The 17758-nt window shown below is 40.3% G+C and overlaps 1 protein-coding gene and 1 pseudogene across 4 annotated transcripts in view; one reads left to right on the top strand and one right to left on the bottom strand.

Moving 5' to 3' along the window:
- The window catches only part of ARFIP1 (ADP ribosylation factor interacting protein 1), a 131654-nt gene extending 115058 nt beyond the window's left edge, over positions 1-16596 (bottom strand). For 3 of the 4 annotated variants that reach the window (XM_028847991.2, XM_078001568.1, XM_028847992.2), the window contains exon 1: positions 16327-16593. The gene's annotated coding sequence lies outside the window, so the exon portion shown is untranslated. 4 annotated transcript variants of the gene reach the window in all.
- LOC114678413 (ribosome biogenesis protein NSA2 homolog pseudogene) lies at positions 1603-2480 on the top strand (annotated as a pseudogene).
- Positions 16597-17758: the final 1162 nt, after the last annotated feature.

Here is a 17758-nt window from a genome sequence, read left to right as displayed (position 1 = left end):
GCTAACAACCTCCGAAACCTCTCGTATGCTCCTATCCTGAACGTGCCCCTATACCTAAACCCCAGTCAGGAGAAGTTTCCCTACTGTTTTTCAGGAACCAATTCCAGCCTCTGCAGCATCACTGCAACGCCCCCTAATATCACCTTAAGGGCTCCATCAGGCATATTCTTCTGGTGTAATGGAACCTTATCTAAAAACCTACCTAGTCCTTCTGTTAATAACCTACTGTGTCTCCCTGTCACATTAGTTCCCCGGTTGACTCTACTAACTGCTGGCGAGTTCCTAGGGTATACCGGTAACTGGACTAGTGCTGTTATTCACCCAGACCCTAGACCAAGACCTGCACGAGCCATATTTCTCCCCCTCATTGCAGGAATCTCCCTCACCGCATCCTTCATTGCGGCCGGACTGGCGGGGGGAGCCCTAGGTCACACCCTCATAAAAAGTAACAAGTTGTACCAATAATTTGCCGTTGCTATAAAGGAGTCAGCTGAGTCCCTTGCCTCCCTTCAGCGACAGCTCACGTCCCTAGCTCAGGTAACCTTGCAGAACTGGAGGGCCCTAGACCTACTCATTGCAGAAAAAGGTGGTACATATATATTTCTAAAAAAAGACTGTTGTTTCTACATAAATGAATCAGAACTTGTAGAGGACCGGGTCCAACAGTTACGCAAGTTAAGCACTGAAGTAAAAACACGGCAGTTTGCTTCAGCTGCAGACCAATGGTGGAATTCCTCTATGTTTTCTCTGTTAGCCCCCTTCCTTGGACCCCTGCTAAGTCTACTATTTCTGCTTACCGTAGGACCTTGTGTTGTTAACAGAATTTTACAATTTGTTAGGGAGAGATTTGACACCGTACAACTCATGGTCCTCAGAGCCCAATACCAACCTGTAAACGCTGAAACAGAATAAGACTTATAAGACCCAAGATTGGCTCTAAAGATACCTGAAAAGAAGGGGGGAATGAAAGGAGCTGGGCACATTCCTCAGCCCCCGGGCTCGAAACTCCCTGAGCCTGGTACAAACACATCCCATCCTCCCATCCCACCACATACTGCCATATATCTCTCAAACTCCCTGAGCCCAGTACAAACACCACCTGGAAAGTCTCCGATAAGGAGACGGCCGTTCAAGTTTTTACTGAAAGCACGAGAATCAAAAGAATTCCTTTGTTCCCCTGTAACTCTCGGGCTATAAAAAGCAAACGCTCGCATTGTTCGGGGCCCTCTTGTATACTGTGGAATGGAGGGACCAAGTTCGAACTTGTAGTAAAGATCCTTGCCGCTTGGCTTGGACACTGGACTCTGGTGGTCTTCTTTGGGGAACAAACAGTCTGGGCATAACAGTACTAAAAAAAAAATGGATGAATTCTGCTTAAAGTTGGTATAGGGAAAGGAGAATCCAGAAACAATAAAAGAAAATATTGACTACATAAAATTTTTTAATTGGACAACACACACAGTACATGCAAAGCAAACTAAGATGAAATATTCACAATATACACCATAAAAGGCTAATATATAAAGAGCTCTTAAAAACAAAGGGAAAGGAGAGCATTTTTGCACCCCAGGGGCCGCTTCTGGTCACTCTGCAGCCATCACCATGCCACAGAATGAATATACTGAATTACACTGTAAACACCGCAGATAACATTTGGATTACCATGAGACAAAGAGAAAGAAGGAAAGTCAAGAGGCTCATGAATGTTCAAAGAAGGCAAAGAAAATGATTGGTCTGAAGGCTAAGCTTAATTATAAACAGCGCCATGCTGAGAAAATACAAATAAAAAAGACTATCAAGATGCATGAAAAGAGAAACACCAAACAAAAGAATGATGAAAAGACTCCACAGGGAGCAGAACCTGCCTATCGGCTAGACAGAGAGACAATCTCAAGCTAAAGTACTTTCCAATATGATTAAAAAGAAACAAAAAGAAAATGAGGGAAAATGGGAAGTCCCTCTGCCCAAAGTATGTGCCCAGAGAGAAACAGAAGTATTAAGTTATTCAAACAGGAAAGAGAAAGAAGAAGAGGATGGTTACTGAAGTCCGCTTTGCTGGAGATGGCTTTACAAAAAAACCACCTAAATATGAAAGATTCATCAGGCCAATGGGCTTGCGTTTCAAGAAAGCCCATGTAACACATCCTGAACTGAAAGCCACCTTTTGCCTACCAATACCTGGCATAAAGAAGAATCCCTCATCCCCACTGTATACAACTTTGGGTGTTATTACAAAGACTGTCATTGAGGTAAATGTGAGCAAACTGGGCCTTGTGACGCAAGGAGGCAAAGTTATTTGGGGAAATATGCCCAGGTTATCAACAATCCTGAAAATGATGGATGCATAAATGCAGTCTTACTGGTTTGACAGCAATTTCATATATAATTGTTGAGCGCTACACACCAATTGAAAAAACTACCATTACTATAATGTTTCTGAATACTATCAAACAGCCATACCTGTCTGCAATCATCAAGAGATTATTACGTTGTAAACATTAAAATGGGAAACAAACAAATGAACAAAAAACAAAGGAAAAAGGACCAAAAATCAGACACAGGATAAAAGACACAGTCAATTCACCAAAAAAAAAAAAAAAAAAAAAATTAAAAGGGACCTCAGATATATAACAATTGCTCAAATTCACTCGAAATTAGAGAAATGCCAATTAAAACAACACTGAGATACAATTTCTCATCTATTACACTCGCAGAAATTTTAAAATATGACAAAACATTCCATTAGTGAGGATGTAAGGAAAACAGGCACTTACATACATTGCTGACGGGAATACAAATTGGTACAACCATTCTGAAGGGAGTGTTGGTAATGTGTAACAAAATCGCGTATACACTTACCTTTGGTCCCAACAATTCCACTTCAAGGAATCTACCCTGGGAATATACCTCCAAATATACAAAGACAAATACACACTGCAGCATTCTTTGTAATTGTAAAATATTGGAAACTTGGATGTGCCATATTCAATTACCTTCCTATGGTAGGAATATGGCACATAGGAAAGTGACTGAACAAACCATGGTACATCCAAGTTATGCAACTGTGGGGAGAAATAAAGAATGAGGCAAATCTCTATAATATGAAATGATTTCCAGGACACAGTGTTAGCTAAAAAAGCAAAGTCTGAAAAAAGCAAAAAAATACCTATAGTATGTTATGTTCATGTAAGAATGAAGGGGGATATAAGAAAATACACGTTTCTACTGAAAAAGCAAAAGGAACCCAAAACACCAGAAGGATAAACCAGAAACTGAAGAGACAGGATACCTACCCCAGGCAGGTGAGAAAGGAAAAAGGCATGGGAACAGTGTAGCAAGGCTAAGGATGGCGTGATACTTCTCTGGATACACGATATATTTTGTAATAATTCTGACTCTAAGAACCATAGTAATTTCCACATGCTGACATGGTGTGGGAAAATAAAGAAAACTTCAAAAACAGATGGGGGTTTGTTGAAAGAACACAGGAGCCAACCTGAAGGAGCCCATAACGGCCAATGCTGGAACAAATATAGCAACAAAATAAATGATAGTACTAGATTAAAAACAAGGAGTAAAATATTAACAAGTCCATACTGATATAAACAATCTGATAAGTAAATGGAGGAAAAGGGACAACTCTTCTTCCCAATAGACTACAATAAGTAAATTAACACAGGAAGCAAGTGGGAAACAATCAATATCAGGCAAATATCACAAACACTGCAGACAAGATCCACTTGATAGATGCTAAAGTTAGAGAGCAATAGTTTGAGGAGAAACAGGATTTACACAGTCTCTATGTAGCTCCAACAAGATACTTAGCAACTAAAAAGGGAAAGATAGTAACTTCATGGTGTAAAAACAGCACACTCAACCAAGTGATCAAGTAATCATAAGTAGTAAGACATATATCATAAACTCCTCAATACAATGCACTAGGAAAGACACAACATCACTTTTGTGGTATTCTTGCCAAAAATGCATAGGCTCATTCCAGTCATGAGAAAATATCAGACAAACCCAAACTGTGAGATATTCTAAAAATAACTGATCAGTACTCTTCAAAAGTGTCACAGTCATAAAAGAAAAGCAAAATATCAGAAACTTTAAAAGAGACTACGGAGAAATGGCTAAATTCAATGTGGGCTCCTATATAGGACCCTGGGACTGAAAACGGACAGTAGTTGAAAATTTGGTTTCACTCTAATAAGAGCTATAGTTTAATTAATAATACTATACCAATGTTAATTTCCTACTTGTAATAATTATATTACAGTTATGTAAGATGTTAGCATTAGGGGAAATGGGGTGAGGAATGTAAAGGAACTCTGTACTATATTTGCAGCTCTTACACAAGTCTAAAATTAGATTAAAAGTTTTTTTTAAAACAGTAAGAAATTCTGAACGAAGGTAGAGGAATTACCCTTTAAATAAAAGGAGAAAATCTCTTCCAGTGAGGCCAGAATAAAGGAAGAAGGAACCTGTAGAGACAGTGAAGAGTAACATGGAAAAATGGAAGGTTAAGGCAGTTCATTTTTGCTATCTTTTACTTTCTTGCGAAATAGGAGTTATCATTTGACCCCTTGTATAAAACAGCACCAATGAGGAAAATATAGTAGGTCCTCCCTTTATCCATGTTTTAGCTTTCCACAGTTTGTTATCAACTGTCAACCATGGTCTGAAAATAAACCTCTCTTCTTTATAAATTACTCAGCCTCAGGTACTCCTTTATAGCAACTCAAACAGACTAAGAAAATATGTTATAATTGCTCTATTTTATTATTACTGTTGTTAATTTCTTATTGTGCCTAATTTACAAATTAAACTTTATCATAGGTATGTATGTATAGGAGAAAACTTAGTATATATAGAGTTTGGGACTATCCACAGTTTCAGGTATGTGGGCTTTGGAACACCTCCCCCAAGACTATGGGAAGACTACTGTACATCATAATCATTCAGCTCTGGAAAAGACCAAATAACTCAAGGCAGACAGAGAAACATAAATCAAATGTCTGTGAATTACAGAGATAGGTACTAAATATGATATAAATATATATATATATATATATTTTTTTTTTTGAGATGGAGTTTCGTTCTTGTTGCCCAGGTTGGAGTACAATGGCGCTATCTCAGCTCATTCTTTAAGTGCTCTGATCCACTTCATATTTATTTCTTAAAGGTCTTCTTGTTTATAACTTTGATAACAAAATACATGGGAGTAACAAGACTTAAGAAGTTAATGACCTACAATTTGTGCTGTTTAGCTTATACATTTTCTAATTTTTGTATGAATTCACTTATCTTTGCAAGCTGTCTTTAAAACAGAGTGATAAATTACTACTACAAAACCACCACTGATGTTCAGCCCTCACAGGCCAGTTATATTGGAGGCCAAAATGTCATAAGTCATCTCTGGGGGTTCTACTATAAATGAGCCAGAGGTATTTGCTAACAAAAGAGTGTAAGAACCAAAGACCTACAAAGTGAATTATTAATTAGAATTTGTCACCTCAAGTTTAAAATCCATCCAACTCTTTGTAGTTGCTTTGATTTTACTATAAAAATCATATTTTTATATGTACATACTGAATAGACCAAATCTATACAGAGGGAAACCTTATAAGATCCTTTCCCAAATTTTAGTGAGGGAGAGTTTTATATTCTACCACTCTTAAATGCATTTAAGGTCTTCTTAGCCCCCAGGAAAGAGAGGGCAGGAGGTATTAGATTTGCCAGGATCCCTAAAACCCCTTCAGAGTCTCCATGACAACACTGAGTTTAAAGATTCAGAAGTCTAATGATAAAGGATTTATGGCAGGAGTGTTGTTGAACACAAATCATAATGTGAGCTTTTCAAATTCAGTTACTCATATAACAGGTGGTCTGAAGTGGTATGCCCAAGACACAGGAGGGCAGATATAACCACAGCAGACAAGATAAACATGGCACATTACACTGGAATACGAATTTACATTCTTTTTCACTAAAATACATATGATGGAATCCAAAGCAAAATTCACTTGAATAAAACAACACACATAAGTCTTCAAAGAAATTTACTGAATTTTTATGATAAAATACAAGTCTTCAAAGAAATGTCTGAAGAGTTATTACTCTTTCTAAAGGTACTTTAGTAAAAAAAAATTTTTTGAAAAGTACTATGAATAATGATATACAGCATCAAGAACTTCTGACTGCTGAGTCAAGGAAAATAAAAGAGGTAAATAGAAAACTGAGGGCAAAAACTAGCAAAACTTGGGCTTGCTTTGAAGTGATTTTGCTTAGTTTCTTTAGACTTGATATTCCAGAGATCAGTTATTATTCTAAAGATTTTTTTAAGTGGCTCTATTTCTTTCACTTTTGATGAAATCTACTGGAATATGCCCATCTTTTCTCATTCACAGATAAATAGGAAGAGAATGGTAAGATCAGTTTTTTCTTTACCATGAGAATATGTTTATTTTGCAAGTTATTTTTAATTCTTTAGCCACAATTTCCACACATTTTTATATTACCACAACTTTTAAAAATACTTTCTAAACATCAGATACAGAACTTGTTCGAGGTTAAAAAGAAAAAACATATTCTTTCTGTTGAATAATATCACATTATATTTAACCTAAAGACTATCAACCTTTTGAAGAGCAAGAATGGAAGCAGCTGGAGGTCATACTTCGTTGTAGGTCCCAAAACAGGCTTGAGGTCCTAGAGGAAAATATCTTTTATAAACCACAACAAAATTCTCACCTCAAAATAAAGTACTACGAAATTTGCACAATTATATCTATATTCACATCTTTACAATATTCAGAAACCTACTGGATTTTTAGAAATTACAATGAAAACAGGTTTATATTCAGAAAACAGAGTTTATACCAAGATGACACTGCTTGAAACCTGGAAAAGACTTGTTTTGATTTCATAACTGAATATTAATTTTCAAGTTGAACTGACTTGTTTACAATAAAAAATTGAGTTACAATACATGACTCCATTTTAAAACTATATGTTCAGAGTTGAAAATATCCAGTGGACAAAACTGATGAACATTATCTCAAGTCAAGTAGTCAAGGTTAATATCAATGGTACTGTCACATTAATAGTTTGTATTCTTGGCTGGGTACAGTGGCTCACACCTGTAATCCCAACACTTTGGGAGGCTGAAGTGCGTGGGTCGGGAGGTTCAAGACCAGCCTGGCTAACACGGTGAAACCTCTCTCTACTAAAAATACAAAAATTAGCCGGGCATGGTGGCATGTGCCTGTACTCCCAGCGACTCGGGAGGCTGAGACAGGAGAATCACTTGAACCCGGCAGGCAGAGGTTGCAGTGAGCCGAGATTGCGTTACTGCATTCCAGCCTGGGCAACAGAGTGAGACTCTACCTCAAAAAAACAAACAAACAAACAAAAAGGCTGTATTATTGATATGATGCGATGGGAATGGCACTTTATTTCCGTGATCTTCCTCCTAGAAACATATCACCCAGTCAAATTATGAGAAAAACAGCAGACAAGTCCCAACTGAGGGACAGTCTACAAAATACCTGACCAGGCAGTAATCTTCAAAACTATCAACTTGTCATGAAAAACAAGGAAATCTGAGAAACTGTCAAAACAAGAGGATACGTGACTACTAAAGGTAATATGCTATCCTGGATGGGATCCTTGAACAGAAAAAAAAAAAAAAAAAAAAGACACTGGGGAAAAGTGAGGCAATCTGAATAAAACATGGACTTTAATAATTATGTGTCAATATTGGTTCATTGTGACAAATGTACTATGCTAATGTAGTATGTTTTTGTTTTTGAGATAGAGTCTCACTCTGTCATCCAGGATGGAGTACCATGGCATGATCTCTGCTCACTGCAACCTCCGCCTCCTGGGCTCAAGTGATCCTCTCACCTCAGCCTCCCAAGTAGTTGAGACCACAGATGAGCACCACCATGCCTGGCTAATTTTTTGTATTTTTGGTAGAGACAGGGTTTCACCATGTTGCCCAGGCTGGTCTTCAACTCCTGAGCTCAAGCAATCCACCCACCTTGACCTCCCAAAGTGCTAGGATTACCAGCATGAGCCACCACACACGGCCTAATACCTTATAATAGGTGAAAGTGGGTATGGGAAGCTCTATTCTATCTTCACAGTAATTCTGTAAAACTAAAACCATCCAAAAATAAAAGGGTCTATTACAAAATAATCTAAGAATACTGTGCTATATTTTATATAACTACTAATAACACTTTTTTTTTTTTTTTTTTTTTGGAGACGGAGTCTTGCTGTGTCACCCAGGCTGGAGTGCAGAGGCATGATCTCGGCTCACTGCAACCTCTGCCTCCCGGGTTCAAACAATCTTCCACCTCAAACTCCCAAGTAGCTGGGATTACAGGAGCAGGCCACCACACCCAGCTAATCTGTATATGTATATTTTTTAGTAGAGACAGGGTTTCACCATGTTGGTCAGGCTGGTCTTGAACTCCCAACCTCAAGTGATTCACTCACCTCAGCCACCCAAAGTGCTGGGATTACAGGCGTGAGCCACTGTGCCCGGCCTAATAATTTATTTCCATACACTTGAAAGAAATAGTCTAAATGAAAAATTAATTACAGGTTGATTATCCCTTTTCCAAAGTAGAAGTGTTTTGGATTTCAGATTTTTTTGGCATTTGGAATATTTGCATATGCATAATGAGGTATCTCCAGGAAGGGACCCGAGTGTAAACACAAAATTCATTTATGTTTCATATACACCTTATACACATAGCCTGAAGGTAATTTTATATAATACTTTTAATAACTTTTTGCATGAAACAAAGTTTGTATACACTGTACCATCCAAAAGCAAAGGTGTCACTATCTCAGTCACTCATGTGGACAGTCTGTGGTTGTTTGACATCACCATCATTCCTGTCTCTGAATTTATATGCTACTAATAACCAATCATTACTTATGCATACACATGGCATTGTATTGCCCTTTGTGGGCATGCTTGCGTAGGTGTATCTGGGTGTATGAGGAAAAGATATATGGAGCTGAAGGGGGCAGGCAGGTCTTTTTTCTCTTGGGGAAACTGTTGTACACCTGCATTCTGACTTCGATTCATCACATAAAGTTGGGTGTGGAATTATGTACTTGTAGCATCATGTTGGGCTCAAAAAAAGTTTTGAATTTTGTAGCATTTTGGATTTCAAGATTTTGGATTAGGAATGCTCAAACTGTATTACTATTTTAACACTATTTTGATAAAAATTCACATTCAAATTCTTGTATTACAAAACTCGATGAACTGAAATCCTTAATACCATTAACTTGGAAATTTAATGAGTCAAATTTACGTGTCAGGTACTGAGCTAGGTCCTACGGATTCAACAATGAGCCAAAAAAGAAAATAAGAAATAGACCTTACCTTCATGAAGTTTATAGGCCACTGAACAGAAAGACAATCTTACAGTCACATGAATAAATGTAAATTGCAAAGTGTGGGAAATGTATGATGCTATTACCTTAATGTGGGAGGTTAGCATATTCTCTAAGGATGCAAAACTTCGGCTGAGGTATGAGGGATGACTAGGCACTACCAAGTGAAATGAAATGAAAGTAAAGAAAGAATGGTCCAGACAGAGAGAAAAGCATGTACAACGGCCTTGCAAAAAAGGCAGGGAGCAAGGTACACACAAGGGACTAAAGAAGGCCAGCATGGTTGAACTGGAAACTTATGCATAACATGGTACAAGATGAGTTTGGAGAGCTTAACGTTGTTAAGCAGTTTTATTTTGATACTAGAAGCAATGGAAAGCCATAAAAGCACTGGGGGAGGAAGAAGGAGAGTGACAATCAAATGTGTGTTTCAAAATAAATCACTGTGCCTTCAGGATGGGTAATGAATTAGAGAGGGGCCAAAGCAGAAGTGGACAGATAAGAATGGAGGCTACTGTAAAAGTTTCAGGCAAGATGAAATGGCAGTAGTGGAAACAGGAAGAAATAGAAAAATTCAAGAGTCATGTAGAAAGTAAGATTTTAAAAACTTGTTGATCATTGGATCTATCAGGGAGAGGGAATTAAGGATCACTTCTAGTTTTCTGGATTTTACAATGAAAAGATAATTGTGTCACTCACTGAAAAAACGAACAAAGAACGAACCAACGTTGTACAGTTTTGTAGGGAGGGAAGGAGAAATCAGTTTTATTTTAGACATACTGGATTTGAGATACCTTTAAGATATTCAAGAGAGGATGTCAACAAGACAACAAGACATACAGATCTACAGCTCAAAGGAGACAGAAAACACTCATGCCCTTAATGAAGCTGACATCTTTATCCTAGAAAAGCAGCTAACTATAATCCCCAAACATCCAAGAAAAACATTAAACTTAGACTTTGACCATCTGGATTTAGTTAAAACAAAAAGCTGAGAGAGAACATGGCAATAACATTTCATCAGCTGAAACAAAAACTGCTAGACACCATGGGTAACAGATTTTTAAACTCATGGCTCAACAACATGGGAATTATGTATCATATCATACCATGTCGCATTTTAAAGTTTTATCAGGGCTGGCCAATGTTGTTGGAAATGTTCTGAATTTGCACTGTCCAATAAAGTAGCCACTAGCCACATACGATACTGACACTGAAATATGGCTGGTACAACTGAGGAATTGAATCTTTTATTTGTATTTAATTTTAACTAACTTAAATAGCCACATGTGGCTAGTGCCCCTGGCATTAGACAGTGCAGGTTTATAGCTTCCTCATATATTTCATCTGATTCCCCAATACCTACTTTTCAAATTAACTGGGAGAGAGGTGCGGTGGGTCGAGAGATTAGAGGAATAGAAAAAACATCCTTTCCATTTTCTGCTTATTACTTGAATCTTTATTCTAAGAATTCATAATACTTAGGCTAGATGCATTGGCTCACACCTGTTATCCCAGCACTTTGGGAGGCCAAGGCGGAAAGATCGCTTGAGCCCAGGAGTTCAAGACCAGCCTGGGCAATATTTAGCACTGAAATAAAACAGATAAGGTCCTGGCCATTTTAGAGATTACAGATCACAGGTTTATATCCAGGGTCTCTTTCCACTGGGGGTGTAAATTCTTGATCCATCCCTTTGTAGGTGTGTGTGTGACCCTGGACAAAGCACTTTACCTAAATCTCAATTTCTTTATTTCTAACATGGTGATGTTATCTGCTATCTATTTGGAATGGCCGGAGTAAAAATAAAATGAGGATATATGTGAAAGTGCTTTGTAAATTATTACATGCTAAACAAACAGAAGGTATTAAACAAAGTAACATATTCCTTTTCTCTAGGGCAAAGATTTCCAACCAGTGTGCCAAGAATGGATTACAGATGTGCTGAAACTGTGACCCATTCCCTCGTGCTACAGCTTCCAGGGAACCAGGGAGGGCCTGGCTCTAGTCGGCCGTACAATTATAATCATTTTTTATGTGTGCCATGATGACTATCTCAGGCTAGCAGAAACTGGAGTTGGTGAACTGACTCCCTCCTCTGGATGATTTAGGGCTTACCACTAACTCTGCTGCTTTTATGATCCTGTTCCAAAGGCAGTATGCCACTGTTCCCCAGGGACCAATGAGGCTAAAGGTTGAAAATCAAGGAGCTGCTAGTCCAATGCTATCACAGATATACAAAAATAAAATATAAATTCTTATCTTAGGTGAGAACATGGCAAAGACACTGCCATATTTTCACAAAAGATTTGAGCAATTGCCTGTTTTGCAACTACCTTCAGATCCCCAAATCTTTGTCTTTCAAGAGAGGATGTGATTTTTTTCCAAATACCCAAAGTTATTCAGATTCTAGTGACTGAGGTCATGAAGTGATGATGCCAGGCAAGAACTTTTCATTTGTATGTCTCAGTCTGAACTGACAGTAATACTAGAAGATTTCAAAGCAGATTGCCTACTCTGAAGAACAGCATTCACTTAAGTATGTTCATTAAGGGGAAAAAGTGTATTTCATAAAGAGACTTTATATTCCTTTTTCAGGAACAACTAAAGGTTTAAGCAACACCTGCCTATGCTCATCCTAAGACACAGGCTTAGAAGGAATGGAGGAGAATGGAATGAGAGGTGGGAGAAAGGAGAACAGGAATAAAGGAAAGAGAAAAAGAAAATAAATACTTTTGTCTCATAAAGAATATCTGTTAACGTGCAAGAGCCATTCGGTGGCCTCCATGACTGCCAAAAGCTAGTCGAGATCAAGGAAAACAAAATTATTTTCAGACCAATAGTCTTTTTCATACATCCAGAAGTAGTGCCACATATCTGACTTTTAATTTGTCATGGTCCTAAGTCACCAACTTCCATATTAAGTGGAACAACTCACTTTCCATTCTGTACAAATATTTTAGTTTTTCATCCATAGCCATATTAAAGTTTCCTGTTTAATTTACTCCTTCTTCCATTCTGAATTGATTCTTTCCTCCATCATAAATTTATTATTCTAAAATTTATTTATACTTCCAGACTCTTACAATGCCCAGTTTATTACTTATAATCTTCGTTTTCACATTTTCCACTCCTCATATACACACACACCATCTGTTTATTATTTGAATCTTCATTTCAAGAATTTATACTTACAATTCTTTATTTCAAGTAGGTGTGGGTGTTCTGACACCCACACAGAGACTTATATCCATCCCCATAGGAAACCCCTACCAACTGCCTCCTCCAAATTCACTTATTTTTGTCAAACTTCTCAGTATGATATTCAACCAGATGTTCATCCACTGAAGATTAAGAAAGGAAACGACCTTTTCTTAACACCTGATAGAAGATCTGGTGATATATCTCCAACTCATTTCAAAAAGGACATAATGGACACATGGTAGAAGTTGTCTACAGTAGTAGTCTGGAGTCAGACAACCCAGGTTCAAATCCTGGCTCCACCAGTGCAATTCTGAGCAGACTACTTTAGCTTCAGTTAATCATTCAGCTTTATTTTCTTCACCTATAGAAAGAGGACTTTAGCCACTTTATAAAGTTATCAGATGAGATAATAATGTAAAGCACTTAGCTTAATGCACATAAGCAAATAAATGTAATTGTTACAGTGTTTGATATAAACTATCTGCCGAATCTGTCATTACCTTAAAAGGAAACTAATTTAGCATAAGCTAGTCTGTTGTTGTTGTTGTTGTTTTTGAGGCAGAGTCTCACTCTGTTGCCTAGGCTGGCGTGAAGTGGTGGGATCTTGGCTCACTGCAGCCTTCGCCTCCTGGGTTCAAGTGATTCTCCTGCCTCGGCCTCCCAAGTAGCTGGGACTACAGGCATGCACCACCATACCCGGCTAATTTTTGTATTTTTAGTACAGATGGGGTTTTACCATGTTGGCCAGGCTGGTCTTGAACTCCTGCCATCAAGGGATCCACCGGCCACAGCCTCCCAAAGTGTTGGGATTACAAGCGTGAGGCACTGTGTCCAGCCTAGCATAAACTATTGTCTAAAAACTTATGTTGACTGCTCCCCCAAGTGAGGTTGCTAGACAGAGGAAAGCTTATTTCATTTTGTGAGCAGAAGAAACTGGTTACTCAAGGTAGGCTATGATGAGCTGTATAGGTCTCTTCAAGTTAACATTCTAAAAAAAAAAAAAGTATCAGACTTTTAGAATTGCAACCCTCAACCAACAAATAATTCACAACCAAATTGGTAAGTTCAAACATGTACTCTAAAACTTACATTAAGCTTGGAAGCATACTAACTTATTCACAAGAGAGAAACAATCATTTAAATATCTCAAACATAACGGAGGGAAAGGGGATGTCAAGATAAGCAACAACATTCCAAAGGACCACACCACTGAAACATCTTGTTTGTTCTTCCTAGCAAAGCCAAATCAAATCCTAAGGTACATGCCTCAAGCAAAAACAATTAAGAAAATGAAAGCAAAATGCAACTAGAATTTAAATTTTTTACTCTGAACTGTGCCCAGTAGCTTGGTGATATTTAATACATATGAAAGATAAGCACATCAGTTGGTAAATCCACTGGATCTCCAGAGCACTGACCACAAACAGCTATCCCTAAAAAGAAACCTCGAAACCACAAATCAGGAAATGAAGTGGGCAGCCTCATTTCCTTCTGTAAGCCTAGGAAGGAATTTAGAAACACTAACGTTTTAAAGTAGAGATTTCAATATCAAACTAGAAGAATCCCTGCATTCTCGTTTCCTTGGTCCCAAAGCAAACAATTTACAGTTTGGGAAAACACACAAAACACACAGACACACACACACACACACACACACACACACACCTGTTTTCACTAACTTCAACAAGACACTGCCTAAGTAGTGGTTTTAATCTATCAAAAGGCTATATATCTCCTTTGAACAGTTTTGGAAAACACACACACACACAACACACACACACAACACACACACACACACACGTTTTCACTAACTTCAACAAGACACTGCCTAAGTGGAAAACAAACGCGCGCGCGCACACACACACACACCTGTTTTCACTAACTTCAACAAGACACTGCCTAAGTGATGGTTTTAATCTATGAAGAGGCTGTATATCTCCTTTGAGAATTTGATAAAAAGAATGGACACTTTCCCCAGGGGCGAAAAAATTCACTCAAACAAAACTGCATATAATTTCAGGGGTGGGAATGAGGAAGACCCCTGAAAGTTGTCGATCCTTAGGCCATGAACCCCAAGTCATCATCCAGGATTAAGGCAAATCATAATCCAGGGTAAACCAATTTATCAATTTGAATAGAAACTAAAGTAACTTAGGCAGGGATTTCATCCAGAAAATACATTAGAAATCTTTTCTGTTTTCTCAGATAAAAGTGTGTTAGACTTGGTAGTTTGCAGAAGACGTGGGTCATGCTAAGCAAGGAAAACAAAACAAAAAACACCACAGGACAAACGAAAGAAAAGTAGAATCAGAACAGTAGTAAAATATAGTCATCTGTAGCCGCTCTGAGAGAACAGCAATGAAATGGCCAATTAGGCCGGGCGCGGAGGCTCACTTCTGTAATCCCAACACTTTGGGAGGCCGAGGCGGGCAGATCATTTGAGGTCAGGAGTTCGAGATCAGGCTGGCCAACACGGTGAAAGCCCGTCTCTACTAAAAATACAAACATTAGCCAGGCGGTAGTGGCGCCTACCCGTAATCCCAGCTACTCGGAAGGCTGAGAAGAATCGCTTGAGCCTGGGAGATGGAGGTTGCGGTGAGCCGAGTTCACGCCAAAGCACTCCAGCCTGGGCGACAGAGTGAGACCCTGTCTCAAAAAAAAAAAAAAAAAAAAAAAAGAAAAGAAAAGAAAAAAGAAAAGGCCAATTCCCAAAGCCTTAACAGACAGCTGACTTAAGGTAACCATTTCTAGTGCACATTTCTATGCCAATTAAGTTAATTAAATGGCAAACGTGAACACACCCTTGCAGGTGAAAGTATGAAAGCAAAAGTTTATGAGAAGTTCTGGATCTCTTCCGGCTTTTCCTTATCAAATAAGAACGGAGTTAGATGAATTTTATACTTTAAGAGAAAACAGGGTAGGGGCGGGGGACAGAAATCCTAAGAGTGGCTAAAGGATCTGCAGGAAGTGTAAAGTGTAAACTTTTTGAAATCAAAGGGCTCAAGAGGAAGGTAAGAACAAAACGAAGTAATAACAAAATAAAGTAAAAGGGAAAAACGTCTAGCGTCTAAAAACTTTTTAAAAAATTCTCTCCTTTTCCTAGACACGTAAACAGTAGTAACTTGGCAAACAGTAACGGAGCAGAAGACAACCGCACAACTCCCTTTCCAAAACTCCAGCATTTCTTGAACGTCCTCAGACGCACAGTCAGGCTCGGACATTTCACAGGCAAGACTCCTCCCTGCACCACTGCCAGAAGAACCTCTCAGAGGGACTATCACTCCCTCCCTTCCTCCTACTGCGGGAGAGAGGAAGTTGGGGATGCAGGGAGAGGAGGGGAGAAATGAGGGTTGGACACCAAGCCTGAAGGAGGCCCACTCCGACACTTTGTCAAGAAACGTCCGGATTCCGGATCCTGCAATCCCTTTTCCCACCCAATGTATGCAAAGCCAACAGAGTGCCTCCCTGCAAGGGCCGGTCCTACACCTTCACTCGACTGTTTCGGGGGCACACTCAGAGGGGCAGAAGGAATGAAGGAACAGAAACCAAAGGCATAACACTTGGGCAGATAAGGCACAGACTAAGGAGAGGTGTGCCCTGTAAAAGTCCGGAATGGCGAACCCGGAGGCAACGTGTCCGCCCCACCAACCACCTCAAACCATCTTTCCCCCGCCTTTTCCCAGGCGAGCCAGCTCCGCCCTCACCTGTCTTAGGGTAACTCGGTAGCTTCTAAGTCGACGCTTATCCCTTCCGCCGCTCTCTGGAATCGCCTCAACCCCGGCAAGAAGTGAGCGGAAACGAGACCCGGAGCTTTTCCTTCTTCCTCTTCCCCCACGCACCTCGGCTGCTCGGGGGCGGGGAGCAAGTGCAGCTGTCACAAATTCACACTGACCAACCGCCGAGGACAGTCGGACCGGCGACCTCTCAACCCGGCCTCCAGAACCAGCACCAAGATCAGCGAAGCCGGAAGTGAGGAGACCGGAAATAGCGTTGTCCCTGGCCCTGGACGGCCTCTCTCTCCCTCAATCTGGCCTTGCCCGGCCACGTCTCGGTGGTGCCAGCGCACCTCCCACGAGGCTCCCTCCGCCCTTCTCCGGGAGGCGGGCTGCGCCCCTCCCGCTGCTGCCCTAGCAACCACATCCGGGACTCCGGCGGTGTCGTTGCCCGGGCAATTTTCTGGCAGCGACCTAATAGTAGAAGGATGTGCGCGCGGGGCCAGAGGCACTGGCTAGAGCTGGGAGCTTGCGGAAAGGCGCCCCTGCCTGGTCTTGAGAAGTCAAAGGTCTCCAGGAGCCCTCCGCCTCCCTGTTTTTTATTCACACACCCTAGCCTCACACGTTAGGAGTCTCCCCAACAGACCGTGAGCCGGTGTCGGGAGGGTGGAGGTGGATGTAGCTCACCGCCACGCTACCACAGAAGAGCGAAAGCTGCTTTCTCAGCCACCGGAGAGCACGAAGGTTATTCCAGTCCCGCGGGGAAGGTGGGGGTGGTGGGGAGAATGCGAAGATAAGGGAGCAGACGGAATGTGGGCGCTTCCTTGCGCTGCCCCCGTGCCTGGGGAGCCCCCTCCCTTCAGAAAGGCTAGACCCCCGGGCCCGGCATCCCTGAGCTCTTAGTTGCTCTGGATCTGTGATCGCTTTTTGTTTTGCTCGCTCTCTCACAGTAGATTCCCTGATATTTTTCTTCCGGCTCCTCTTTATTTTTCCGGATGACCGAGCTCTGCTTTCTTTGCTTGCCCCATTACTTCTTAAATAGATCATTGTCCTGTCACGGAAGCTGCTGAACAATTCGCTCTCTCAGAGCCCTTCGTACTTTCCTAAACGGGGCCCCAACCTGCTCTTCTCTCCCCATCCCCAGCGCTGAATGGTGGGAAAGCGTGGCTCCGCCGTGGCGCTAGATAGACCTGAAGTTCATTTACACACAGTACCATACAGTTGGTCCATCACAGAATATCCCTTGAAACTGCTGGACTGCCTTTTCTTTGACAACTTTGAATGCTCATTTTTATTCTCATTTCGCTTGTAGAAATGCGAAGGGTAACTGTGCATATGGCGAGATTTACCCTTCTTTAGACCGTACTTTTCAGCTGCCTTTGTCACAGTAGCTGACAAGATAATTTTAATGACTAATGCCCAA

This window comes from Macaca mulatta, chromosome 5, assembly GCF_049350105.2.
Source record: "Macaca mulatta isolate MMU2019108-1 chromosome 5, T2T-MMU8v2.0, whole genome shotgun sequence".
Lineage (NCBI taxonomy): Eukaryota > Metazoa > Chordata > Mammalia > Primates > Cercopithecidae > Macaca > Macaca mulatta.
Note: the sequence above shows the minus strand (reverse complement) of the source record. Positions and strands in the feature narration are given on the sequence as shown.